This window comes from Phyllobates terribilis, unplaced genomic scaffold (genome assembly GCF_046119375.1).
Source record: "Phyllobates terribilis strain yellow unplaced genomic scaffold, ASM4611937v1 Scaffold_298__1_contigs__length_2340664, whole genome shotgun sequence".
Classification (NCBI taxonomy): domain Eukaryota; kingdom Metazoa; phylum Chordata; class Amphibia; order Anura; family Dendrobatidae; genus Phyllobates; species Phyllobates terribilis.
This window is the reverse complement of record NW_027363058.1, coordinates 492330-518268: the sequence shown is the minus strand read 5'-3', so window position 1 is coordinate 518268 and position 25939 is coordinate 492330. Positions and strand designations below refer to the sequence as shown.

The 25939-nt window shown below is 45.5% G+C and overlaps 17 non-coding genes and 4 pseudogenes across 17 annotated transcripts; all 21 read left to right on the top strand.

Annotated features, from left to right (window-relative positions):
• The first annotated feature begins 334 nt into the window (after positions 1–334).
• Positions 335–525, top strand: LOC141220570 (U2 spliceosomal RNA). Its single transcript, XR_012288775.1, has one exon. It is a non-coding gene; the product is annotated as a U2 spliceosomal RNA (small nuclear RNA).
• A 1115-nt stretch (positions 526–1640) lies between these two features.
• Positions 1641–1831, top strand: LOC141220569 (U2 spliceosomal RNA). Its single transcript, XR_012288774.1, has one exon. It is a non-coding gene; the product is annotated as a U2 spliceosomal RNA (small nuclear RNA).
• A 1109-nt stretch (positions 1832–2940) lies between these two features.
• On the top strand, positions 2941–3131 carry LOC141220567 (U2 spliceosomal RNA). The gene has a single exon (XR_012288772.1). It is a non-coding gene; the product is annotated as a U2 spliceosomal RNA (small nuclear RNA).
• A 1112-nt stretch (positions 3132–4243) lies between these two features.
• On the top strand, positions 4244–4434 carry LOC141220605 (U2 spliceosomal RNA). Its single transcript, XR_012288810.1, has one exon. It is a non-coding gene; the product is annotated as a U2 spliceosomal RNA (small nuclear RNA).
• Positions 4435–5546: 1112 nt separating this feature from the next.
• Positions 5547–5737, top strand: LOC141220566 (U2 spliceosomal RNA). Its single transcript, XR_012288771.1, has one exon. It is a non-coding gene; the product is annotated as a U2 spliceosomal RNA (small nuclear RNA).
• A 1115-nt stretch (positions 5738–6852) lies between these two features.
• LOC141220565 (U2 spliceosomal RNA) lies at positions 6853–7043 on the top strand. The gene has a single exon (XR_012288770.1). It is a non-coding gene; the product is annotated as a U2 spliceosomal RNA (small nuclear RNA).
• A 1115-nt stretch (positions 7044–8158) lies between these two features.
• On the top strand, positions 8159–8349 carry LOC141220564 (U2 spliceosomal RNA). The gene has a single exon (XR_012288769.1). It is a non-coding gene; the product is annotated as a U2 spliceosomal RNA (small nuclear RNA).
• Positions 8350–9464: 1115 nt separating this feature from the next.
• On the top strand, positions 9465–9655 carry LOC141220563 (U2 spliceosomal RNA). Its single transcript, XR_012288768.1, has one exon. It is a non-coding gene; the product is annotated as a U2 spliceosomal RNA (small nuclear RNA).
• Positions 9656–10770: 1115 nt separating this feature from the next.
• On the top strand, positions 10771–10961 carry LOC141220562 (U2 spliceosomal RNA). Its single transcript, XR_012288767.1, has one exon. It is a non-coding gene; the product is annotated as a U2 spliceosomal RNA (small nuclear RNA).
• Positions 10962–12076: 1115 nt separating this feature from the next.
• LOC141220561 (U2 spliceosomal RNA) lies at positions 12077–12267 on the top strand. The gene has a single exon (XR_012288766.1). It is a non-coding gene; the product is annotated as a U2 spliceosomal RNA (small nuclear RNA).
• A 1115-nt stretch (positions 12268–13382) lies between these two features.
• On the top strand, positions 13383–13474 carry LOC141220765 (U2 spliceosomal RNA; annotated as a pseudogene).
• Positions 13475–14274: 800 nt separating this feature from the next.
• LOC141220712 (U2 spliceosomal RNA) lies at positions 14275–14472 on the top strand. Its single transcript, XR_012288900.1, has one exon. It is a non-coding gene; the product is annotated as a U2 spliceosomal RNA (small nuclear RNA).
• A 1115-nt stretch (positions 14473–15587) lies between these two features.
• Positions 15588–15778, top strand: LOC141220560 (U2 spliceosomal RNA). The gene has a single exon (XR_012288765.1). It is a non-coding gene; the product is annotated as a U2 spliceosomal RNA (small nuclear RNA).
• A 1115-nt stretch (positions 15779–16893) lies between these two features.
• LOC141220775 (U2 spliceosomal RNA) lies at positions 16894–16985 on the top strand (annotated as a pseudogene).
• Positions 16986–17781: 796 nt separating this feature from the next.
• Positions 17782–17964, top strand: LOC141220706 (U2 spliceosomal RNA). Its single transcript, XR_012288898.1, has one exon. It is a non-coding gene; the product is annotated as a U2 spliceosomal RNA (small nuclear RNA).
• A 1115-nt stretch (positions 17965–19079) lies between these two features.
• On the top strand, positions 19080–19270 carry LOC141220559 (U2 spliceosomal RNA). Its single transcript, XR_012288764.1, has one exon. It is a non-coding gene; the product is annotated as a U2 spliceosomal RNA (small nuclear RNA).
• Positions 19271–20385: 1115 nt separating this feature from the next.
• On the top strand, positions 20386–20477 carry LOC141220748 (U2 spliceosomal RNA; annotated as a pseudogene).
• An 840-nt stretch (positions 20478–21317) lies between these two features.
• Positions 21318–21489, top strand: LOC141220688 (U2 spliceosomal RNA; annotated as a pseudogene).
• Positions 21490–22604: 1115 nt separating this feature from the next.
• LOC141220558 (U2 spliceosomal RNA) lies at positions 22605–22795 on the top strand. The gene has a single exon (XR_012288763.1). It is a non-coding gene; the product is annotated as a U2 spliceosomal RNA (small nuclear RNA).
• A 1115-nt stretch (positions 22796–23910) lies between these two features.
• Positions 23911–24101, top strand: LOC141220555 (U2 spliceosomal RNA). Its single transcript, XR_012288761.1, has one exon. It is a non-coding gene; the product is annotated as a U2 spliceosomal RNA (small nuclear RNA).
• Positions 24102–25216: 1115 nt separating this feature from the next.
• Positions 25217–25407, top strand: LOC141220644 (U2 spliceosomal RNA). The gene has a single exon (XR_012288849.1). It is a non-coding gene; the product is annotated as a U2 spliceosomal RNA (small nuclear RNA).
• The last annotated feature ends 532 nt before the right edge of the window (positions 25408–25939 follow it).

Sequence of the window (25939 nt, the reverse complement as noted above, 5' to 3'; positions counted from 1 at the left end):
GCAGCAGCAGGAGAGGTATGTAATCAGGAGCCCTCCTGCTAAGGGTAGACAGCTGCTCGTTCCACCCCACCCCCCGCCTTAATTGGTTCTCCTCCCTTCCAACGGTGTTGAGGCGGGTGGGAACAGCAGGGGGTGAAGGTGCTGTGTTTAAAGAGGTGGAGTTATGCAGATCTAAAACGCGTGGATTGCAGCAGCAGCAAGCCGAAAAGTGCAGGCATGTAAGGGATCTAGAGGTTGACAACATGTCTTCTTAACGGGAGTCCAGGAGCTCATCTCCACAAATGGACTTTTCAGGATCCTTGGGTGGCTCCGTAGTTTGAAACCAATTCTGGTTATCGCTTCTCGGCCTTTTGGCTAAGATCAAGTGTAGTATCTGTTCTTATCAGTTTAATATCTGATACGTCCCCTATCTGGGGACCATATATTAAATGGATTTTTAGAACAGGGAGATGGAAAAAGAGCTTGCTCTGTCCACTCCACGCATTGACCTGGTATTGCAGTATCTCCAGGACCGGTGCACCCCTTCTTTAATGTAGTTTCTAAAATCAGAAAGAATTGAATTCAATGTTTTTTGTTCATTTTGCTTGTTTGTCAGATTTTGGGATGGACTCTTTGGCTTTGCTTTTCTTCTCCTCATTGGATTTTTCATGTTCAAAGTTGCAGAAGCCAGATTACAAGCTCATTTTGGTTCAACTTCAGCAACTGTGCATTGCATTGCCATGTAATGTGATGCAATGCTATCTTTCTAGCTCTCCCTTTTTCCTTCCTTTTGGATAAACAGACATATTAGGCAAGCATTTTGGAGCTTTCACCTAAATAACTACAGGTGGTGAGATAAGCTGCACAATATAATTGACCTTTCAGTATATTGTTGCACACACACCATCTATTTAGCAAATGCCCTTGTTATCAACAGCAGCCTTTTAAACTCACCTGAGCTAACAGGTATGTGCGCTGGTTACTCTGCTGCGCTTAAAATTTCTTTTTTGGTTTGCTACAATGCCTTTTCTGAAACGTTGTCTCCTTCTGCTGGAACACTGACTTCTTTCATTTAATGCCTGCAGACTATAAAAGAGAACCCAACCCAAAAAGTTTGGTTGATTAGTCTGTGGCATTCTGTTAAACTGTTGCTTATGGCGGTCTCTGTGAGCTTCTCAGCGACATTCAGCCAGCCAGGTATCCTGCCTGCAGTAGATGGAATGTGGCAATGGAACGCTGGCTGCGCGTGTCATAATAGGCTCTGAGCCTTTATATACCTGTGCACAGCAGCAGCCACCTTCAGTCTGCTGCTGGACAGCCAGCAGCAGCAGCAGCAGGAGAGGTATGTAATCAGGAGCCCTCCTGCTAAGGGTAGACAGCTGCTCGTTCCACCCCACCCCCCGCCTTAATTGGTTCTCCTCCCTTCCAACGGTGTTGAGGCGGGTGGGAACAGCAGGGGGTGAAGGTGCTGTGTTTAAAGAGGTGGAGTTATGCAGATCTAAAACGCGTGGATTGCAGCAGCAGCAAGCCGAAAAGTGCAGGCATGTAAGGGATCTAGAGGTTGACAACATGTCTTCTTAACGGGAGTCCAGGAGCTCATCTCCACAAATGGACTTTTCAGGATCCTTGGGTGGCTCCGTAGTTTGAAACCAATTCTGGTTATCGCTTCTCGGCCTTTTGGCTAAGATCAAGTGTAGTATCTGTTCTTATCAGTTTAATATCTGATACGTCCCCTATCTGGGGACCATATATTAAATGGATTTTTAGAACAGGGAGATGGAAAAAGAGCTTGCTCTGTCCACTCCACGCATTGACCTGGTATTGCAGTATCTCCAGGACCGGTGCACCCCTTCTTTAATGCAGTTTCTAAAATCAGAAAGAATTGAATTCAATGTTTTTTGTTCATTTTGCTTGTTTGTCGGATTTTGGGATGGACTCTTTGGCTTTGCTTTTCTTCTCCTCATTGGATTTTTCATGTTCAAAGTTGCAGAAGCCAGATTACAAGCTCATTTTGGTTCAACTTCAGCAACTGTGCATTGCATTGCCATGTAATGTGATGCAATGCTATCTTTCTAGCTCTCCCTTTTTACTTCCTTTTGGATAAACAGACATATTAGGCAAGCATTTTGGAGCTTTCACCTAAATAACTACAGGTGGTGAGATAAGCTGCACAATATAATTGACCTTTCAGTATATTGTTGCACACACACCATCTATTTAGCAAATGCCCTTGTTATCAACAGCAGCCTTTTAAACTCACCTGAGCTAACAGGTATGTGCGCTGGTTACTCTGCTGCGCTTAAAATTTCTTTTTTGGTTTGCTACAATGCCTTTTCTGAAACGTTGTCTCCTTCTGCTGGAACACTGACTTCTTTCATTTAATGCCTGCAGACTATAAAAGAGAACCCAACCCAAAAAGTTTGGTTGATTAGTCTGTGGCATTCTGTTAAACTGTTGCTTATGGCGGTCTCTGTGAGCTTCTCAGCGACATTCAGCCAGCCAGGTATCCTGCCTGCAGTAGATGGAATGTGGCAATGGAACGCTGGCTGCGCGTGTCATAATAGGCTCTGAGCCTTTATATACCTGTGCACAGCAGCAGCCACCTTCAGTCTGCTGCTGGACAGCCAGCAGCAGCAGGAGAGGTATGTAATCAGGAGCCCTCCTGCTAAGGGTAGACAGCTGCTCGTTCCACCCCACCCCCCGCCTTAATTGGTTCTCCTCCCTTCCAACGGTGTTGAGGCGGGTGGGAACAGCAGGGGGTGAAGGTGCTGTGTTTAAAGAGGTGGAGTTATGCAGATCTAAAACGCGTGGATTGCAGCAGCAGCAAGCCGAAAAGTGCAGGCATGTAAGGGATCTAGAGGTTGACAACATGTCTTCTTAACGGGAGTCCAGGAGCTCATCTCCACAAATGGACTTTTCAGGATCCTTGGGTGGCTCCGTAGTTTGAAACCAATTCTGGTTATCGCTTCTCGGCCTTTTGGCTAAGATCAAGTGTAGTATCTGTTCTTATCAGTTTAATATCTGATACGTCCCCTATCTGGGGACCATATATTAAATGGATTTTTAGAACAGGGAGATGGAAAAAGAGCTTGCTCTGTCCACTCCACGCATTGACCTGGTATTGCAGTATCTCCAGGACCGGTGCACCCCTTCTTTAATGCAGTTTCTAAAATCAGAAAGAATTGAATTCAATGTTTTTTGTTCATTTTGCTTGTTTGTCGGATTTTGGGATGGACTCTTTGGCTTTGCTTTTCTTCTCCTCATTGGATTTTTCATGTTCAAAGTTGCAGAAGCCAGATTACAAGCTCATTTTGGTTCAACTTCAGCAACTGTGCATTGCATTGCCATGTAATGTGATGCAATGCTATCTTTCTAGCTCTCCCTTTTTACTTCCTTTTGGATAAACAGACATATTAGGCAAGCATTTTGGAGCTTTCACCTAAATAACTACAGGTGGTGAGATAAGCTGCACAATATAATTGACCTTTCAGTATATTGTTGCACACACACCATCTATTTAGCAAATGCCCTTGTTATCAACAGCAGCCTTTTAAACTCACCTGAGCTAACAGGTATGTGCGCTGGTTACTCTGCTGCGCTTAAAATTTCTTTTTTGGTTTGCTACAATGCCTTTTCTGAAACGTTGTCTCCTTCTGCTGGAACACTGACTTCTTTCATTTAATGCCTGCAGACTATAAAAGAGAACCCAACCCAAAAAGTTTGGTTGATTAGTCTGTGGCATTCTGTTAAACTGTTGCTTATGGCGGTCTCTGTGAGCTTCTCAGCGACATTCAGCCAGCCAGGTATCCTGCCTGCAGTAGATGGAATGTGGCAATGGAACGCTGGCTGCGCGTGTCATAATAGGCTCTGAGCCTTTATATACCTGTGCACAGCAGCAGCCACCTTCAGTCTGCTGCTGGACAGCCAGCAGCAGCAGCAGGAGAGGTATGTAATCAGGAGCCCTCCTGCTAAGGGTAGACAGCTGCTCGTTCCACCCCACCCCCCGCCTTAATTGGTTCTCCTCCCTTCCAACGGTGTTGAGGCGGGTGGGAACAGCAGGGGGTGAAGGTGCTGTGTTTAAAGAGGTGGAGTTATGCAGATCTAAAACGCGTGGATTGCAGCAGCAGCAAGCCGAAAAGTGCAGGCATGTAAGGGATCTAGAGGTTGACAACATGTCTTCTTAACGGGAGTCCAGGAGCTCATCTCCACAAATGGACTTTTCAGGATCCTTGGGTGGCTCCGTAGTTTGAAACCAATTCTGGTTATCGCTTCTCGGCCTTTTGGCTAAGATCAAGTGTAGTATCTGTTCTTATCAGTTTAATATCTGATACGTCCCCTATCTGGGGACCATACATTAAATGGATTTTTAGAACAGGGAGATGGAAAAAGAGCTTGCTCTGTCCACTCCACGCATTGACCTGGTATTGCAGTATCTCCAGGACCGGTGCACCCCTTCTTTAATGCAGTTTCTAAAATCAGAAAGAATTGAATTCAATGTTTTTTGTTCATTTTGCTTGTTTGTCGGATTTTGGGATGGACTCTTTGGCTTTGCTTTTCTTCTCCTCATTGGATTTTTCATGTTCAAAGTTGCAGAAGCCAGATTACAAGCTCATTTTGGTTCAACTTCAGCAACTGTGCATTGCATTGCCATGTAATGTGATGCAATGCTATCTTTCTAGCTCTCCCTTTTTACTTCCTTTTGGATAAACAGACATATTAGGCAAGCATTTTGGAGCTTTCACCTAAATAACTACAGGTGGTGAGATAAGCTGCACAATATAATTGACCTTTCAGTATATTGTTGCACACACACCATCTATTTAGCAAATGCCCTTGTTATCAACAGCAGCCTTTTAAACTCACCTGAGCTAACAGGTATGTGCGCTGGTTACTCTGCTGCGCTTAAAATTTCTTTTTTGGTTTGCTACAATGCCTTTTCTGAAACGTTGTCTCCTTCTGCTGGAACACTGACTTCTTTCATTTAATGCCTGCAGACTATAAAAGAGAACCCAACCCAAAAAGTTTGGTTGATTAGTCTGTGGCATTCTGTTAAACTGTTGCTTATGGCGGTCTCTGTGAGCTTCTCAGCGACATTCAGCCAGCCAGGTATCCTGCCTGCAGTAGATGGAATGTGGCAATGGAACGCTGGCTGCGCGTGTCATAATAGGCTCTGAGCCTTTATATACCTGTGCACAGCAGCAGCCACCTTCAGTCTGCTGCTGGACAGCCAGCAGCAGCAGCAGGAGAGGTATGTAATCAGGAGCCCTCCTGCTAAGGGTAGACAGCTGCTCGTTCCACCCCACCCCCCGCCTTAATTGGTTCTCCTCCCTTCCAACGGTGTTGAGGCGGGTGGGAACAGCAGGGGGTGAAGGTGCTGTGTTTAAAGAGGTGGAGTTATGCAGATCTAAAACGCGTGGATTGCAGCAGCAGCAAGCCGAAAAGTGCAGGCATGTAAGGGATCTAGAGGTTGACAACATGTCTTCTTAACGGGAGTCCAGGAGCTCATCTCCACAAATGGACTTTTCAGGATCCTTGGGTGGCTCCGTAGTTTGAAACCAATTCTGGTTATCGCTTCTCGGCCTTTTGGCTAAGATCAAGTGTAGTATCTGTTCTTATCAGTTTAATATCTGATACGTCCCCTATCTGGGGACCATATATTAAATGGATTTTTAGAACAGGGAGATGGAAAAAGAGCTTGCTCTGTCCACTCCACGCATTGACCTGGTATTGCAGTATCTCCAGGACCGGTGCACCCCTTCTTTAATGCAGTTTCTAAAATCAGAAAGAATTGAATTCAATGTTTTTTGTTCATTTTGCTTGTTTGTCGGATTTTGGGATGGACTCTTTGGCTTTGCTTTTCTTCTCCTCATTGGATTTTTCATGTTCAAAGTTGCAGAAGCCAGATTACAAGCTCATTTTGGTTCAACTTCAGCAACTGTGCATTGCATTGCCATGTAATGTGATGCAATGCTATCTTTCTAGCTCTCCCTTTTTACTTCCTTTTGGATAAACAGACATATTAGGCAAGCATTTTGGAGCTTTCACCTAAATAACTACAGGTGGTGAGATAAGCTGCACAATATAATTGACCTTTCAGTATATTGTTGCACACACACCATCTATTTAGCAAATGCCCTTGTTATCAACAGCAGCCTTTTAAACTCACCTGAGCTAACAGGTATGTGCGCTGGTTACTCTGCTGCGCTTAAAATTTCTTTTTTGGTTTGCTACAATGCCTTTTCTGAAACGTTGTCTCCTTCTGCTGGAACACTGACTTCTTTCATTTAATGCCTGCAGACTATAAAAGAGAACCCAACCCAAAAAGTTTGGTTGATTAGTCTGTGGCATTCTGTTAAACTGTTGCTTATGGCGGTCTCTGTGAGCTTCTCAGCGATATTCAGCCAGCCAGGTATCCTGCCTGCAGTAGATGGAATGTGGCAATGGAACGCTGGCTGCGCGTGTCATAATAGGCTCTGAGCCTTTATATACCTGTGCACAGCAGCAGCCACCTTCAGTCTGCTGCTGGACAGCCAGCAGCAGCAGCAGCAGGAGAGGTATGTAATCAGGAGCCCTCCTGCTAAGGGTAGACAGCTGCTCGTTCCACCCCACCCCCCGCCTTAATTGGTTCTCCTCCCTTCCAACGGTGTTGAGGCGGGTGGGAACAGCAGGGGGTGAAGGTGCTGTGTTTAAAGAGGTGGAGTTATGCAGATCTAAAACGCGTGGATTGCAGCAGCAGCAAGCCGAAAAGTGCAGGCATGTAAGGGATCTAGAGGTTGACAACATGTCTTCTTAACGGGAGTCCAGGAGCTCATCTCCACAAATGGACTTTTCAGGATCCTTGGGTGGCTCCGTAGTTTGAAACCAATTCTGGTTATCGCTTCTCGGCCTTTTGGCTAAGATCAAGTGTAGTATCTGTTCTTATCAGTTTAATATCTGATACGTCCCCTATCTGGGGACCATATATTAAATGGATTTTTAGAACAGGGAGATGGAAAAAGAGCTTGCTCTGTCCACTCCACGCATTGACCTGGTATTGCAGTATCTCCAGGACCGGTGCACCCCTTCTTTAATGCAGTTTCTAAAATCAGAAAGAATTGAATTCAATGTTTTTTGTTCATTTTGCTTGTTTGTCGGATTTTGGGATGGACTCTTTGGCTTTGCTTTTCTTCTCCTCATTGGATTTTTCATGTTCAAAGTTGCAGAAGCCAGATTACAAGCTCATTTTGGTTCAACTTCAGCAACTGTGCATTGCATTGCCATGTAATGTGATGCAATGCTATCTTTCTAGCTCTCCCTTTTTACTTCCTTTTGGATAAACAGACATATTAGGCAAGCATTTTGGAGCTTTCACCTAAATAACTACAGGTGGTGAGATAAGCTGCACAATATAATTGACCTTTCAGTATATTGTTGCACACACACCATCTATTTAGCAAATGCCCTTGTTATCAACAGCAGCCTTTTAAACTCACCTGAGCTAACAGGTATGTGCGCTGGTTACTCTGCTGCGCTTAAAATTTCTTTTTTGGTTTGCTACAATGCCTTTTCTGAAACGTTGTCTCCTTCTGCTGGAACACTGACTTCTTTCATTTAATGCCTGCAGACTATAAAAGAGAACCCAACCCAAAAAGTTTGGTTGATTAGTCTGTGGCATTCTGTTAAACTGTTGCTTATGGCGGTCTCTGTGAGCTTCTCAGCGACATTCAGCCAGCCAGGTATCCTGCCTGCAGTAGATGGAATGTGGCAATGGAACGCTGGCTGCGCGTGTCATAATAGGCTCTGAGCCTTTATATACCTGTGCACAGCAGCAGCCACCTTCAGTCTGCTGCTGGACAGCCAGCAGCAGCAGCAGCAGGAGAGGTATGTAATCAGGAGCCCTCCTGCTAAGGGTAGACAGCTGCTCGTTCCACCCCACCCCCCGCCTTAATTGGTTCTCCTCCCTTCCAACGGTGTTGAGGCGGGTGGGAACAGCAGGGGGTGAAGGTGCTGTGTTTAAAGAGGTGGAGTTATGCAGATCTAAAACGCGTGGATTGCAGCAGCAGCAAGCCGAAAAGTGCAGGCATGTAAGGGATCTAGAGGTTGACAACATGTCTTCTTAACGGGAGTCCAGGAGCTCATCTCCACAAATGGACTTTTCAGGATCCTTGGGTGGCTCCGTAGTTTGAAACCAATTCTGGTTATCGCTTCTCGGCCTTTTGGCTAAGATCAAGTGTAGTATCTGTTCTTATCAGTTTAATATCTGATACGTCCCCTATCTGGGGACCATATATTAAATGGATTTTTAGAACAGGGAGATGGAAAAAGAGCTTGCTCTGTCCACTCCACGCATTGACCTGGTATTGCAGTATCTCCAGGACCGGTGCACCCCTTCTTTAATGCAGTTTTTAAAATCAGAAAGAATTGAATTCAATGTTTTTTGTTCATTTTGCTTGTTTGTCGGATTTTGGGATGGACTCTTTGGCTTTGCTTTTCTTCTCCTCATTGGATTTTTCATGTTCAAAGTTGCAGAAGCCAGATTACAAGCTCATTTTGGTTCAACTTCAGCAACTGTGCATTGCATTGCCATGTAATGTGATGCAATGCTATCTTTCTAGCTCTCCCTTTTTACTTCCTTTTGGATAAACAGACATATTAGGCAAGCATTTTGGAGCTTTCACCTAAATAACTACAGGTGGTGAGATAAGCTGCACAATATAATTGACCTTTCAGTATATTGTTGCACACACACCAACTATTTAGCAAATGCCCTTGTTATCAACAGCAGCCTTTTAAACTCACCTGAGCTAACAGGTATGTGCGCTGGTTACTCTGCTGCGCTTAAAATTTCTTTTTTGGTTTGCTACAATGCCTTTTCTGAAACGTTGTCTCCTTCTGCTGGAACACTGACTTCTTTCATTTAATGCCTGCAGACTATAAAAGAGAACCCAACCCAAAAAGTTTGGTTGATTAGTCTGTGGCATTCTGTTAAACTGTTGCTTATGGCGGTCTCTGTGAGCTTCTCAGCGACATTCAGCCAGCCAGGTATCCTGCCTGCAGTAGATGGAATGTGGCAATGGAACGCTGGCTGCGCGTGTCATAATAGGCTCTGAGCCTTTATATACCTGTGCACAGCAGCAGCCACCTTCAGTCTGCTGCTGGACAGCCAGCAGCAGCAGCAGCAGGAGAGGTATGTAATCAGGAGCCCTCCTGCTAAGGGTAGACAGCTGCTCGTTCCACCCCACCCCCCGCCTTAATTGGTTCTCCTCCCTTCCAACGGTGTTGAGGCGGGTGGGAACAGCAGGGGGTGAAGGTGCTGTGTTTAAAGAGGTGGAGTTATGCAGATCTAAAACGCGTGGATTGCAGCAGCAGCAAGCCGAAAAGTGCAGGCATGTAAGGGATCTAGAGGTTGACAACATGTCTTCTTAACGGGAGTCCAGGAGCTCATCTCCACAAATGGACTTTTCAGGATCCTTGGGTGGCTCCGTAGTTTGAAACCAATTCTGGTTATCGCTTCTCGGCCTTTTGGCTAAGATCAAGTGTAGTATCTGTTCTTATCAGTTTAATATCTGATACGTCCCCTATCTGGGGACCATATATTAAATGGATTTTTAGAACAGGGAGATGGAAAAAGAGCTTGCTCTGTCCACTCCACGCATTGACCTGGTATTGCAGTATCTCCAGGACCGGTGCACCCCTTCTTTAATGCAGTTTCTAAAATCAGAAAGAATTGAATTCAATGTTTTTTGTTCATTTTGCTTGTTTGTCGGATTTTGGGATGGACTCTTTGGCTTTGCTTTTCTTCTCCTCATTGGATTTTTCATGTTCAAAGTTGCAGAAGCCAGATTACAAGCTCATTTTGGTTCAACTTCAGCAACTGTGCATTGCATTGCCATGTAATGTGATGCAATGCTATCTTTCTAGCTCTCCCTTTTTCCTTCCTTTTGGATAAACAGACATATTAGGCAAGCATTTTGGAGCTTTCACCTAAATAACTACAGGTGGTGAGATAAGCTGCACAATATAATTGACCTTTCAGTATATTGTTGCACACACACCATCTATTTAGCAAATGCCCTTGTTATCAACAGCAGCCTTTTAAACTCACCTGAGCTAACAGGTATGTGCGCTGGTTACTCTGCTGCACTTAAAATTTCTTTTTTGGTTTGCTACAATGCCTTTTCTGAAACGTTGTCTCCTTCTGCTGGAACACTGACTTCTTTCATTTAATGCCTGCAGACTATAAAAGAGAACCCAACCCAAAAAGTTTGGTTGATTAGCCTGTGGCATTCTGTTAAACTGTTGCTTATGGCGGTCTCTGTGAGCTTCTCAGCGACATTCAGCCAGCCAGGTATCCTGCCTGCAGTAGATGGAATGTGGCAATGGAACGCTGGCTGCGCGTGTCATAATAGGCTCTGAGCCTTTATATACCTGTGCACAGCAGCAGCCACCTTCAGTCTGCTGCTGGACAGCCAGCAGCAGCAGCAGCAGGAGAGGTATGTAATCAGGAGCCCTCCTGCTAAGGGTAGACAGCTGCTCGTTCCACCCCACCCCCCGCCTTAATTGGTTCTCCTCCCTTCCAACGGTGTTGAGGCGGGTGGGAACAGCAGGGGGTGAAGGTGCTGTGTTTAAAGAGGTGGAGTTATGCAGATCTAAAACGCGTGGATTGCAGCAGCAGCAAGCCGAAAAGTGCAGGCATGTAAGGGATCTAGAGGTTGACAACATGTCTTCTTAACGGGAGTCCAGGAGCTCATCTCCACAAATGGACTTTTCAGGATCCTTGGGTGGCTCCGTAGTTTGAAACCAATTCTGGTTATCGCTTCTCGGCCTTTTGGCTAAGATCAAGTGTAGTATCTGTTCTTATCAGTTTAATATCTGATACGTCCCCTATCTGGGGACCATATATTAAATGGATTTTTAGAACAGGGAGATGGAAAAAGAGCTTGCTCTGTCCACTCCACGCATTGACCTGGTATTGCAGTATCTCCAGGACCGGTGCACCCCTTCTTTAATGCAGTTTCTAAAATCAGAAAGAATTGAATTCAATGTTTTTGGTTCATTTTGCTTGTTTGTCGGATTTTGGGATGGACTCTTTGGCTTTGCTTTTCTTCTCCTCATTGGATTTTTCATGTTCAAAGTTGCAGAAGCCAGATTACAAGCTCATTTTGGTTCAACTTCAGCAACTGTGCATTGCATTGCCATGTAATGTGATGCAATGCTATCTTTCTAGCTCTCCCTTTTTCCTTCCTTTTGGATAAACAGACATATTAGGCAAGCATTTTGGAGCTTTCACCTAAATAACTACAGGTGGTGAGATAAGCTGCACAATATAATTGACCTTTCAGTATATTGTTGCACACACACCATCTATTTAGCAAATGCCCTTGTTATCAACAGCAGCCTTTTAAACTCACCTGAGCTAACAGGTATGTGCGCTGGTTACTCTGCTGCACTTAAAATTTCTTTTTTGGTTTGCTACAATGCCTTTTCTGAAACGTTGTCTCCTTCTGCTGGAACACTGACTTCTTTCATTTAATGCCTGCAGACTATAAAAGAGAACCCAACCCAAAAAGTTTGGTTGATTAGCCTGTGGCATTCTGTTAAACTGTTGCTTATGGCGGTCTCTGTGAGCTTCTCAGCGACATTCAGCCAGCCAGGTATCCTGCCTGCAGTAGATGGAATGTGGCAATGGAACGCTGGCTGCGCGTGTCATAATAGGCTCTGAGCCTTTATATACCTGTGCACAGCAGCAGCCACCTTCAGTCTGCTGCTGGACAGCCAGCAGCAGCAGCAGCAGGAGAGGTATGTAATCAGGAGCCCTCCTGCTAAGGGTAGACAGCTGCTCGTTCCACCCCACCCCCCGCCTTAATTGGTTCTCCTCCCTTCCAACGGTGTTGAGGCGGGTGGGAACAGCAGGGGGTGAAGGTGCTGTGTTTAAAGAGGTGGAGTTATGCAGATCTAAAACGCGTGGATTGCAGCAGCAGCAAGCCGAAAAGTGCAGGCATGTAAGGGATCTAGAGGTTGACAACATGTCTTCTTAACGGGAGTCCAGGAGCTCATCTCCACAAATGGACTTTTCAGGATCCTTGGGTGGCTCCGTAGTTTGAAACCAATTCTGGTTATCGCTTCTCGGCCTTTTGGCTAAGATCAAGTGTAGTATCTGTTCTTATCAGTTTAATATCTGATACGTCCCCTATCTGGGGACCATATATTAAATGGATTTTTAGAACAGGGAGATGGAAAAAGAGCTTGCTCTGTCCACTCCACGCATTGACCTGGTATTGCAGTATCTCCAGGACCGGTGCACCCCTTCTTTAATGCAGTTTCTAAAATCAGAAAGAATTGAATTCAATGTTTTTGGTTCATTTTGCTTGTTTGTCGGATTTTGGGATGGACTCTTTGGCTTTGCTTTTCTTCTCCTCATTGGATTTTTCATGTTCAAAGTTGCAGAAGCCAGATTACAAGCTCATTTTGGTTCAACTTCAGCAACTGTGCATTGCATTGCCATGTAATGTGATGCAATGCTATCTTTCTAGCTCTCCCTTTTTACTTCCTTTTGGATAAACAGACATATTAGGCAAGCATTTTGGAGCTTTCACCTAAATAACTACAGGTGGTGAGATAAGCTGCACAATATAATTGACCTTTCAGTATATTGTTGCACACACACCATCTATTTAGCAAATGCCCTTGTTATCAACAGCAGCCTTTTAAACTCACCTGAGCTAACAGGTATGTGCGCTGGTTACTCTGCTGCGCTTAAAATTTCTTTTTTGGTTTGCTACAATGCCTTTTCTGAAACGTTGTCTCCTTCTGCTGGAACACTGACTTCTTTCATTTAATGCCTGCAGACTATAAAAGAGAACCCAACCCAAAAAGTTTGGTTGATTAGTCTGTGGCATTCTGTTAAACTGTTGCTTATGGCGGTCTCTGTGAGCTTCTCAGCGACATTCAGCCAGCCAGGTATCCTGCCTGCAGTAGATGGAATGTGGCAATGGAACGCTGGCTGCGCGTGTCATAATAGGCTCTGAGCCTTTATATACCTGTGCACAGCAGCAGCCACCTTCAGTCTGCTGCTGGACAGCCAGCAGCAGCAGCAGCAGGAGAGGTATGTAATCAGGAGCCCTCCTGCTAAGGGTAGACAGCTGCTCGTTCCACCCCACCCCCCGCCTTAATTGGTTCTCCTCCCTTCCAACGGTGTTGAGGCGGGTGGGAACAGCAGGGGGTGAAGGTGCTGTGTTTAAAGAGGTGGAGTTATGCAGATCTAAAACGCGTGGATTGCAGCAGCAGCAAGCCGAAAAGTGCAGGCATGTAAGGGATCTAGAGGTTGACAACATGTCTTCTTAACGGGAGTCCAGGAGCTCATCTCCACAAATGGACTTTTCAGGATCCTTGGGTGGCTCCGTAGTTTGAAACCAATTCTGGTTATCGCTTCTCGGCCTTTTGGCTAAGATCAAGTGTAGTATCTTTCGAAAAGGCGGTTTTGGATGTTGGCCGCCCTAGTAGATTGATACATTATGCACACTGGGGTTTAGGCGCTTGTTAGTACGCCAGGTGGCTAATATAGTCATCTGGTGGAAAGCATGGCCCCCCAGGATCGACGCCATTGGGCCGGGGAAGATCGAAAGCTCGAAGTGTGAAGTGCCCCAGGAGTGGTGACCCTGGGGTGCCTTAACTCACTGGGATTGGGAACCCCACTTGAGTTTATGGCACATTTGCACTAGCACTTCAATATTTCTTTCTTCACACACACCCTTATTCCGGGCCTTCTGGCCTTAGGATGGGGAATTTTTCAATTCCCGGTCGAAGGTCCGGGCAGTATTATACTGTGAAACCTTCACTATTTATTTAATTTTTTTTTTGTCACGGTGTGTCCACTTTTTCACGTGTGTCCACGTCCTTACTAGGATTTTGTCGGGATGCGGTTCCCTTACGGGTTCCTCTCTTGGCAGGTCTAGGGGGGGAGTGTGTGGCCATCAGGTTCCGCTCCCCCCTGAACCCCCCTGGCTCTCCTCTTTCGGGAGGAGAGCGTTGTTGGCTCCCCTCTTCCGGGAGGGGAGCACAGTCTTTGGCTCCCAGTGCCTTGCTCGGGTGAGAACTCGGGCAGGTATTGAGGGTAAGATTGGGTCGCCTCTGGCTCCGGCTGGAGGTGGCTATTTGTCCCTGTGCCTCGCTGTGGCCTTCTGGCTCGGAGGGACGGGGAATGGTTTGGGGGACCCTTCTCCTTTTGGAGAGGGTTTCAAGAAGACCAGCATCCTAGTGCACTTTTTTTTGTGGCACTTGTCACTTTTTTAAGCGCACTCGGGTTTTGTACACGAATTCGGGCTTTCACAAAAAAAAAAAAAAAAAAAAAAAAAAAAAAAATCTGTTCTTATCAGTTTAATATCTGATACGTCCCCTATCTGGGGACCATATATTAAATGGATTTTTAGAACAGGGAGATGGAAAAAGAGCTTGCTCTGTCCACTCCATGCATTGACCTGGTATTGCAGTATCTCCAGGACCGGTGCACCCCTTCTTTAATGCAGTTTCTAAAATCAGAAAGAATTGAATTCAATGTTTTTTGTTCATTTTGCTTGTTTGTCGGATTTTGGGATGGACTCTTTGGCTTTGCTTTTCTTCTCCTCATTGGATTTTTCATGTTCAAAGTTGCAGAAGCCAGATTACAAGCTCATTTTGGTTCAACTTCAGCAACTGTGCATTGCATTGCCATGTAATGTGATGCAATGCTATCTTTCTAGCTCTCCCTTTTTACTTCCTTTTGGATAAACAGACATATTAGGCAAGCATTTTGGAGCTTTCACCTAAATAACTACAGGTGGTGAGATAAGCTGCACAATATAATTGACCTTTCAGTATATTGTTGCACACACACCATCTATTTAGCAAATGCCCTTGTTATCAACAGGAGCCTTTTAAACTCACCTGAGCTAACAGGTATGTGCGCTGGTTACTCTGCTGCGCTTAAAATTTCTTTTTTGGTTTGCTACAATGCCTTTTCTGAAACGTTGTCTCCTTCTGCTGGAACACTGACTTCTTTCATTTAATGCCTGCAGACTATAAAAGAGAACCCAACCCAAAAAGTTTGGTTGATTAGTCTGTGGCATTCTGTTAAACTGTTGCTTATGGCGGTCTCTGTGAGCTTCTCAGCGACATTCAGCCAGCCAGGTATCCTGCCTGCAGTAGATGGAATGTGGCAATGGAACGCTGGCTGCGCGTGTCATAATAGGCTCTGAGCCTTTATATACCTGTGCACAGCAGCAGCCACCTTCAGTCTGCTGCTGGACAGCCAGCAGCAGCAGCAGCAGGAGAGGTATGTAATCAGGAGCCCTCCTGCTAAGGGTAGACAGCTGCTCGTTCCACCCCACCCCCCGCCTTAATTGGTTCTCCTCCCTTCCAACGGTGTTGAGGCGGGTGGGAACAGCAGGGGGTGAAGGTGCTGTGTTTAAAGAGGTGGAGTTATGCAGATCTAAAACGCGTGGATTGCAGCAGCAGCAAGCCGAAAATTGCAGGCATGTAAGGGATCTAGAGGTTGACAACATGTCTTCTTAACGGGAGTCCAGGAGCTCATCTCCACAAATGGACTTTTCAGGATCCTTGGGTGGCTCCGTAGTTTGAAACCAATTCTGGTTATCGCTTCTCGGCCTTTTGGCTAAGATCAAGTGTAGTATCTGTTCTTATCAGTTTAATATCTGATACGTCCCCTATCTGGGGACCATATATTAAATGGATTTTTAGAACAGGGAGATGGAAAAAGAGCTTGCTCTGTCCACTCCACGCATTGACCTGGTATTGCAGTATCTCCAGGACCGGTGCACCCCTTCTTTAATGCAGTTTCTAAAATCAGAAAGAATTGAATTCAATGTTTTTTGTTCATTTTGCTTGTTTGTCGGATTTTGGGATGGACTCTTTGGCTTTGCTTTTCTTCTCCTCATTGGATTTTTCATGTTCAAAGTTGCAGAAGCCAGATTACAAGCTCATTTTGGTTCAACTTCAGCAACTGTGCATTGCATTGCCATGTAATGTGATGCAATGCTATCTTTCTAGCTCTCCCTTTTTACTTCCTTTTGGATAAACAGACATATTAGGCAAGCATTTTGGAGCTTTCACCTAAATAACTACAGGTGGTGAGATAAGCTGCACAATATAATTGACCTTTCAGTATATTGTTGCACACACACCATCTATTTAGCAAATGCCCTTGTTATCAACAGCAGCCTTTTAAACTCACCTGAGCTAACAGGTATGTGCGCTGGTTACTCTGCTGCGCTTAAAATTTCTTTTTTGGTTTGCTACAATGCCTTTTCTGAAACGTTGTCTCCTTCTGCTGGAACACTGACTTCTTTCATTTAATGCCTGCAGACTATAAAAGAGAACCCAACCCAAAAAGTTTGGTTGATTAGTCTGTGGCATTCTGTTAAACTGTTGCTTATGGCGGTCTCTGTGAGCTTCTCAGCGACATTCAGCCAGCCAGGTATCCTGCCTGCAGTAGATGGAATGTGGCAATGGAACGCTGGCTGCGCGTGTCATAATAGGCTCTGAGCCTTTATATACCTGTGCACAGCAGCAGCCACCTTCAGTCTGCTGCTGGACAGCCAGCAGCAGCAGCAGCAGGAGAGGTATGTAATCAGGAGCCCTCCTGCTAAGGGTAGACAGCTGCTCGTTCCACCCCACCCCCCGCCTTAATTGGTTCTCCTCCCTTCCAACGGTGTTGAGGCGGGTGGGAACAGCAGGGGGTGAAGGTGCTGTGTTTAAAGAGGTGGAGTTATGCAGATCTAAAACGCGTGGATTGCAGCAGCAGCAAGCCGAAAAGTGCAGGCATGTAAGGGATCTAGAGGTTGACAACATGTCTTCTTAACGGGAGTCCAGGAGCTCATCTCCACAAATGGACTTTTCAGGATCCTTGGGTGGCTCCGTAGTTTGAAACCAATTCTGGTTATCGCTTCTCGGCCTTTTGGCTAAGATCAAGTGTAGTATCTTTCGAAAAGGCGGCTTTGGATGTTGGCCGCCCTAGTAGATTGATACATTATGCACACTGGGGTTTAGGCGCTTGTTAGTACGCCAGGTGGCTAATATAGTCATCTGGTGGAAAGCATGGCCCCCCAGGATCGACGCCATTGGGCCGGGGAAGATCGAAAGCCCGAAGTGTTAAGTGCCCCAGGAGTGGTGACCCTGGGGTGCCTCAACTCACTGGGATTGGGAACCCCGCTTGAGTTTATGGCACATTTGCACTAGCACTTCAATATTTCTTTCTTCACACACACCCTTATTCCGGGCCTTCTGGCCTTAGGATGGGGAATTTTTCAATTCCCGGTCGAAGGTCCGGGCAGTATTATACTGTGAAACCTTCACTATTTATTTAATTTTTTTGTCACTGTGTGTTAACTTTTTCACGTGTGTCCACGTCCTTACTAGGATTTTGTCGGGATGCGGTTCCCTTACGGGTTCCTCTCTTGGCAGGTCTAGGGGGGGAGTGTGTGGCCATCAGGTTCCGCTCCCCCCTGAACCCCCCTGGCTCTCCTCTTTCTGGAGGAGAGCGTTGTTGGCTCCCCTCTTCCGGGAGGGGAGAACAGTCTTTGGCTCCCAGTGCCTTGCTCGGGTGAGAACTCGGGCAGGTGCTGGGGGTAAGATTGGGTCGCCTCTGGCTCCGGCTGGAGGTGGCTATTTGTACCTGTTCCTCGCTGTGGCCTTCTGGCTCGGAGGGACGGGGAATGGTTTGGGGGACTCTTCTCCTTTTGGAGAGGGTTTCAAGAAGACCAGCATCCTAGTGCACTTTTTTTGTGGCACTTGTCACTTTTTTAAGCGCACTCGGGTTTTGTACACGAATTCGGGCTTTCGAAAAAAAAAAAAAAAAAATCTGTTCTTATCAGTTTAATATCTGATACGTCCCCTATCTGGGGACCATATATTAAATGGATTTTTAGAACAGGGAGATGGAAAAAGAGCTTGCTCTGTCCACTCCACGCATTGACCTGGTATTGCAGTATCTCCAGGACCGGTGCACCCCTTCTTTAATGCAGTTTCTAAAATCAGAAAGAATTGAATTCAATGTTTTTTGTTCATTTTGCTTGTTTGTCGGATTTTGGGATGGACTCTTTGGCTTTGCTTTTCTTCTCCTCATTGGATTTTTCATGTTCAAAGTTGCAGAAGCCAGATTACAAGCTCATTTTGGTTCAACTTCAGCAACTGTGCATTGCATTGCCATGTAATGTGATGCAATGCTATCTTTCTAGCTCTCCCTTTTTACTTCCTTTTGGATAAACAGACATATTAGGCAAGCATTTTGGAGCTTTCACCTAAATAACTACAGGTGGTGAGATAAGCTGCACAATATAATTGACCTTTCAGTATATTGTTGCGCACACACCATCTATTTAGCAAATGCCCTTGTTATCAACAGCAGCCTTTTAAACTCACCTGAGCTAACAGGTATGTGCGCTGGTTACTCTGCTGCGCTTAAAATTTCTTTTTTGGTTTGCTACAATGCCTTTTCTGAAACGTTGTCTCCTTCTGCTGGAACACTGACTTCTTTCATTTAATGCCTGCAGACTATAAAAGAGAACCCAACCCAAAAAGTTTGGTTGATTAGTCTGTGGCATTCTGTTAAACTGTTGCTTATGGCGGTCTCTGTGAGCTTCTCAGCGACATTCAGCCAGCCAGGTATCCTGCCTGCAGTAGATGGAATGTGGCAATGGAACGCTGGCTGCGCGTGTCATAATAGGCTCTGAGCCTTTATATACCTGTGCACAGCAGCAGCCACCTTCAGTCTGCTGCTGGACAGCCAGCAGCAGCAGCAGCAGGAGAGGTATGTAATCAGGAGCCCTCCTGCTAAGGGTAGACAGCTGCTCGTTCCACCCCACCCCCCGCCTTAATTGGTTCTCCTCCCTTCCAACGGTGTTGAGGCGGGTGGGAACAGCAGGGGGTGAAGGTGCTGTGTTTAAAGAGGTGGAGTTATGCAGATCTAAAACGCGTGGATTGCAGCAGCAGCAAGCCGAAAAGTGCAGGCATGTAAGGGATCTAGAGGTTGACAACATGTCTTCTTAACGGGAGTCCAGGAGCTCATCTCCACAAATGGACTTTTCAGGATCCTTGGGTGGCTCCGTAGTTTGAAACCAATTCTGGTTATCGCTTCTCGGCCTTTTGGCTAAGATCAAGTGTAGTATCTGTTCTTATCAGTTTAATATCTGATACGTCCCCTATCTGGGGACCATATATTAAATGGATTTTTAGAACAGGGAGATGGAAAAAGAGCTTGCTCTGTCCACTCCACGCATTGACCTGGTATTGCAGTATCTCCAGGACCGGTGCACCCCTTCTTTAATGCAGTTTCTAAAATCAGAAAGAATTGAATTCAATGTTTTTTGTTCATTTTGCTTGTTTGTCGGATTTTGGGATGGACTCTTTGGCTTTGCTTTTCTTCTCCTCATTGGATTTTTCATGTTCAAAGTTGCAGAAGCCAGATTACAAGCTCATTTTGGTTCAACTTCAGCAACTGTGCATTGCATTGCCATGTAATGTGATGCAATGCTATCTTTCTAGCTCTCCGTTTTTACTTCCTTTTGGATAAACAGACATATTAGGCAAGCATTTTGGAGCTTTCACCTAAATAACTACAGGTGGTGAGATAAGCTGCACAATATAATTGACCTTTCAGTATATTGTTGCACACACACCATCTATTTAGCAAATGCCCTTGTTATCAACAGCAGCCTTTTAAACTCACCTGAGCTAACAGGTATGTGCGCTGGTTACTCTGCTGCGCTTAAAATTTCTTTTTTGGTTTGCTACAATGCCTTTTCTGAAACGTTGTCTCCTTCTGCTGGAACACTGACTTCTTTCATTTAATGCCTGCAGACTATAAAAGAGAACCCAACCCAAAAAGTTTGGTTGATTAGTCTGTGGCATTCTGTTAAACTGTTGCTTATGGCGGTCTCTGTGAGCTTCTCAGCGACATTCAGCCAGCCAGGTATCCTGCCTGCAGTAGATGGAATGTGGCAATGGAACGCTGGCTGCGCGTGTCATAATAGGCTCTGAGCCTTTATATACCTGCGCACAGCAGCAGCCACCTTCAGTCTGCTGCTGGACAGCCAGCAGCAGCAGCAGCAGGAGAGGTATGTAATCAGGAGCCCTCCTGCTAAGGGTAGACAGCTGCTCGTTCCACCCCACCCCCCGCCTTAATTGGTTCTCCTCCCTTCCAACGGTGTTGAGGCGGGTGGGAACAGCAGGGGGTGAAGGTGCTGTGTTTAAAGAGGTGGAGTTATGCAGATCTAAAACGCGTGGATTGCAGCAGCAGCAAGCCGAAAAGTGCAGGCATGTAAGGGATCTAGAGGTTGACAACATGTCTTCTTAACGGGAGTCCAGGAGCTCATCTCCACAAATGGACTTTTCAGGATCCTTGGGTGGCTCCGTAGTTTGAAACCAATTCTGGTTATCGCTTCTCGGCCTTTTGGCTAAGATCAAGTGTAGTATCTTTTGAAAAGGCGGTTTTGGATGTTGGCCGCCCTAGTAGATTGATACATTATGCACACTGGGGTTTAGGCGCTTGTTAGTACGCCAGGTGGCTAATATAGTCATCTGGTGGAAAGCATGGCCCCCCAGGATCGACGCCATTGGGCCGGGGAAGATCGAAAGCCCGAAGTGTGAAGTGCCCCAGGAGTGGTGACCCTGGGGTGCCTTAACTCACTGGGATTGGGAACCCCACTTGAGTTTATGGCACATTTGCACAAGCACTTCAAATTTTCTTTCTTCGCACACACCCTTATTCCGGGCCTTCTGGCCTTAGGATGGGGAATTTTTCAATTCCCGGTCGAAGGTCCGGGCAGTATTATACTGTGAAACCTTCACTATTTATTTAATTTCTTTGTCACTGTGTGTCCACTTATTCACGTGTGTCACGTCCTACTAGGATTTTGTCGGGATGCGGTTCCCTTACGGGTTCCTCTCTTGGCAGGTCTAGGGGGGGAGTGTGTGGCCATCAGGTTCCGCTCCCCCCTGAACCCCCCTGGCTCTCCTCTTTCGGGAGGAGAGCGTTGTTGGCTCCCCTCTTCCGGGAGGGGAGCACAGTCTTTGGCTCCCAGTGCCTTGCTCGGGTGAGAACTCGGGCAGGTGCTGGGGGTAAGATTGGGTCGCCTCTGGCTTCGGCTGGAGGTGGCTTTTTGTCCCTGTTCCTCGCTGTGGCCTTTTGGCTCGGAGGGACGGGGAATGGTTTGGGGGACCCTTCTCCTTTTGGAGAGGGTTTCAAGAAGACCAGCATCCTAGTGCACTTTTTTTGTGGCACTTGTCACTTTTTTAAGCGCACTCGGGTTTTGTACACGAATTCGGGCTAAAAAAAAAAAAAAAAAAAGAAAAAAAAAAAAAAAAAAATCTGTTCTTAAAAAAAAATCTGTTCTTATCAGTTTAATATCTGATACGTCCCCTACCTGGGGACCATATATTAAATGGATTTTTAGAACAGGGAGATGGAAAAAGAGCTTGCTCTGTCCACTCCACGCATTGACCTGGTATTGCAGTATCTCCAGGACCGGTGCACCCCTTCTTTAATGCAGTTTCTAAAATCAGAAAGAATTGAATTCAATGTTTTTTGTTCATTTTGCTTGTTTGTCGGATTTTGGGATGGACTCTTTGGCTTTGCTTTTCTTCTCCTCATTGGATTTTTCATGTTCAAAGTTGCAGAAGCCAGATTACAAGCTCATTTTGGTTCAACTTCAGCAACTGTGCATTGCATTGCCATGTAATGTGATGCAATGCTATCTTTCTAGCTCTCCCTTTTTACTTCCTTTTGGATAAACAGACATATTAGGCAAGCATTTTGGAGCTTTCACCTAAATAACTACAGGTGGTGAGATAAGCTGCACAATATAATTGACCTTTCAGTATATTGTTGCACACACACCATCTATTTAGCAAATGCCCTTGTTATCAACAGCAGCCTTTTAAACTCACCTGAGCTAACAGGTATGTGCGCTGGTTACTCTGCTGCGCTTAAAATTTCTTTTTTGGTTTGCTACAATGCCTTTTCTGAAACGTTGTCTCCTTCTGCTGGAACACTGACTTCTTTCATTTAATGCCTGCAAACTATAAAAGAGAACCCAACCCAAAAAGTTTGGTTGATTAGTCTGTGGCATTCTGTTAAACTGTTGCTTATGGCGGTCTCTGTGAGCTTCTCAGCGACATTCAGCCAGCCAGGTATCCTGCCTGCAGTAGATGGAATGTGGCAATGGAACGCTGGCTGCGCGTGTCATAATAGGCTCTGAGCCTTTATATACCTGTGCACAGCAGCAGCCACCTTCAGTCTGCTGCTGGACAGCCAGCAGCAGCAGCAGCAGGAGAGGTATGTAATCAGGAGCCCTCCTGCTAAGGGTAGACAGCTGCTCGTTCCACCCCACCCCCCGCCTTAATTGGTTCTCCTCCCTTCCAACGGTGTTGAGGCGGGTGGGAACAGCAGGGGGTGAAGGTGCTGTGTTTAAAGAGGTGGAGTTATGCAGATCTAAAACGCGTGGATTGCAGCAGCAGCAAGCCGAAAAGTGCAGGCATGTAAGGGATCTAGAGGTTGACAACATGTCTTCTTAACGGGAGTCCAGGAGCTCATCTCCACAAATGGACTTTTCAGGATCCTTGGGTGGCTCCGTAGTTTGAAACCAATTCTGGTTATCGCTTCTCGGCCTTTTGGCTAAGATCAAGTGTAGTATCTGTTCTTATCAGTTTAATATCTGATACGTCCCCTATCTGGGGACCATATATTAAATGGATTTTTAGAACAGGGAGATGGAAAAAGAGCTTGCTCTGTCCACTCCACGCATTGACCTGGTATTGCAGTATCTCCAGGACCGGTGCACCCCTTCTTTAATGCAGTTTCTAAAATCAGAAAGAATTGAATTCAATGTTTTTTGTTCATTTTGCTTGTTTGTCGGATTTTGGAATGGACTCTTTGGCTTTGCTTTTCTTCTCCTCATTGGATTTTTCATGTTCAAAGTTGCAGAAGCCAGATTACAAGCTCATTTTGGTTCAACTTCAGCAACTGTGCATTGCATTGCCATGTAATGTGATGCAATGCTATCTTTCTAGCTCTCCCTTTTTACTTCCTTTTGGATAAACAGACATATTAGGCAAGCATTTTGGAGCTTTCACCTAAATAACTACAGGTGGTGAGATAAGCTGCACAATATAATTGACCTTTCAGTATATTGTTGCACACACACCATCTATTTAGCAAATGCCCTTGTTATCAACAGCAGCCTTTTAAACTCACCTGAGCTAACAGGTATGTGCGCTGGTTACTCTGCTGCGCTTAAAATTTCTTTTTTGGTTTGCTACAATGCCTTTTCTGAAACGTTGTCTCCTTCTGCTGGAACACTGACTTCTTTCATTTAATGCCTGCAGACTATAAAAGAGAACCCAACCCAAAAAGTTTGGTTGATTAGTCTGTGGCATTCTGTTAAACTGTTGCTTATGGCGGTCTCTGTGAGCTTCTCAGCGACATTCAGCCAGCCAGGTATCCTGCCTGCAGTAGATGGAATGTGGCAATGGAACGCTGGCTGCGCGTGTCATAATAGGCTCTGAGCCTTTATATACCTGTGCACAGCAGCAGCCACCTTCAGTCTGCTGCTGGACAGCCAGCAGCAGCAGCAGCAGGAGAGGTATGTAATCAGGAGCCCTCCTGCTAAGGGTAGACAGCTGCTCGTTCCACCCCACCCCCCGCCTTAATTGGTTCTCCTCCCTTCCAACGGTGTTGAGGCGGGTGGGAACAGCAGGGGGTGAAGGTGCTGTGTTTAAAGAGGTGGAGTTATGCAGATCTAAAACGCGTGGATTGCAGCAGCAGCAAGCCGAAAAGTGCAGGCATGTAAGGGATCTAGAGGTTGACAACATGTCTTCTTAACGGGAGTCCAGGAGCTCATCTCCACAAATGGACTTTTCAGGATCCTTGGGTGGCTCCGTAGTTTGAAACCAATTCTGGTTATCGCTTCTCGGCCTTTTGGCTAAGATCAAGTGTAGTATCTGTTCTTATCAGTTTAATATCTGATACGTCCCCTATCTGGGGACCATATATTAAATGGATTTTTAGAACAGGGAGATGGAAAAAGAGCTTGCTCTGTCCACTCCACGCATTGACCTGGTATTGCAGTATCTCCAGGACCGGTGCACCCCTTCTTTAATGCAGTTTCTAAAATCAGAAAGAATTGAATTCAATGTTTTTTGTTCATTTTGCTTGTTTGTCGGATTTTGGGATGGACTCTTTGGCTTTGCTTTTCTTCTCCTCATTGGATTTTTCATGTTCAAAGTTGCAGAAGCCAGATTACAAGCTCATTTTGGTTCAACTTCAGCAACTGTGCATTGCATTGCCATGTAATGTGATGCAATGCTATCTTTCTAGCTCTCCCTTTTTACTTCCTTTTGGATAAACAGACATATTAGGCAAGCATTTTGGAGCTTTCACCTAAATAACTACAGGTGGTGAGATAAGCTGCACAATATAATTGACCTTTCAGTATATTGTTGCACACACACCATCTATTTAGCAAATGCCCTTGTTATCAACAGCAGCCTTTTAAACTCACCTGAGCTAACAGGTATGTGCGCTGGTTACTCTGCTGCGCTTAAAATTTCTTTTTTGGTTTGCTACAATGCCTTTTCTGAAACGTTGTCTCCTTCTGCTGGAACACTGACTTCTTTCATTTAATGCCTGCAGACTATAAAAGAGAACCCAACCCAAAAAGTTTGGTTGATTAGTCTGTGGCATTCTGTTAAACTGTTGCTTATGGCCGTCTCTGTGAGCTTCTCAGCGACATTCAGCCAGCCAGGTATCCTGCCTGCAGTAGATGGAATGTGGCAATGGAACGCTGGCTGCGCGTGTCATAATAGGCTCTGAGCCTTTATATACCTGTGCACAGCAGCAGCCACCTTCAGTCTGCTGCTGGACAGCCAGCAGCAGCAGCAGCAGGAGAGGTATGTAATCAGGAGCCCTCCTGCTAAGGGTAGACAGCTGCTCGTTCCACCCCACCCCCCGCCTTAATTGGTTCTCCTCCCTTCCAATGGTGTTGAGGCGGGTGGGAACAGCAGGGGGTGAAGGTGCTGTGTTTAAAGAGGTGGAGTTATGCAGATCTAAAACGCGTGGATTGCAGCAGCAGCAAGCCGAAAAGTGCAGGCATGTAAGGGATCTAGAGGTTGACAACATGTCTTCTTAACGGGAGTCCAGGAGCTCATCTCCACAAATGGACTTTTCAGGATCCTTGGGTGGCTCCGTAGTTTGAAACCAATTCTGGTTATCGCTTCTCGGCCTTTTGGCTAAGATCAAGTGTAGTATCTGTTCTTATCAGTTTAATATCTGATACATCCCCTATCTGGGGACCATATATTAAATGGATTTTTAGAACAGGAAGATGGAAAAAGAGCTTGCTCTGTCCACTCCACGCATTGACCTGGTATTGCAGTATCTCCAGGACCGGTGCACCCCTTCTTTAATGCAGTTTCTAAAATCAGAAAGAATTGAATTCAATGTTTTTTGTTCATTTTGCTTGTTTGTCGGATTTTGGGATGGACTCTTTGGCTTTGCTTTTCTTCTCCTCATTGGATTTTTCATGTTCAAAGTTGCAGAAGCCAGATTACAAGCTCATTTTGGTTCAACTTCAGCAACTGTGCATTGCATTGCCATGTAATGTGATGCAATGCTATCTTTCTAGCTCTCCCTTTTTACTTCCTTTTGGATAAACAGACATATTAGGCAAGCATTTTGGAGCTTTCACCTAAATAACTACAGGTGGTGAGATAAGCTGCACAGTATAATTGACCTTTCAGTATATTGTTGCACACACACCATCTATTTAGCAAATGCCCTTGTTATCAACAGCAGCCTTTTAAACTCACCTGAGCTAACAGGTATGTGCGCTGGTTACTCTGCTGCGCTTAAAATTTCTTTTTTGGTTTGCTACAATGCCTTTTCTGAAACGTTGTCTCCTTCTGCTGGAACACTGACTTCTTTCATTTAATG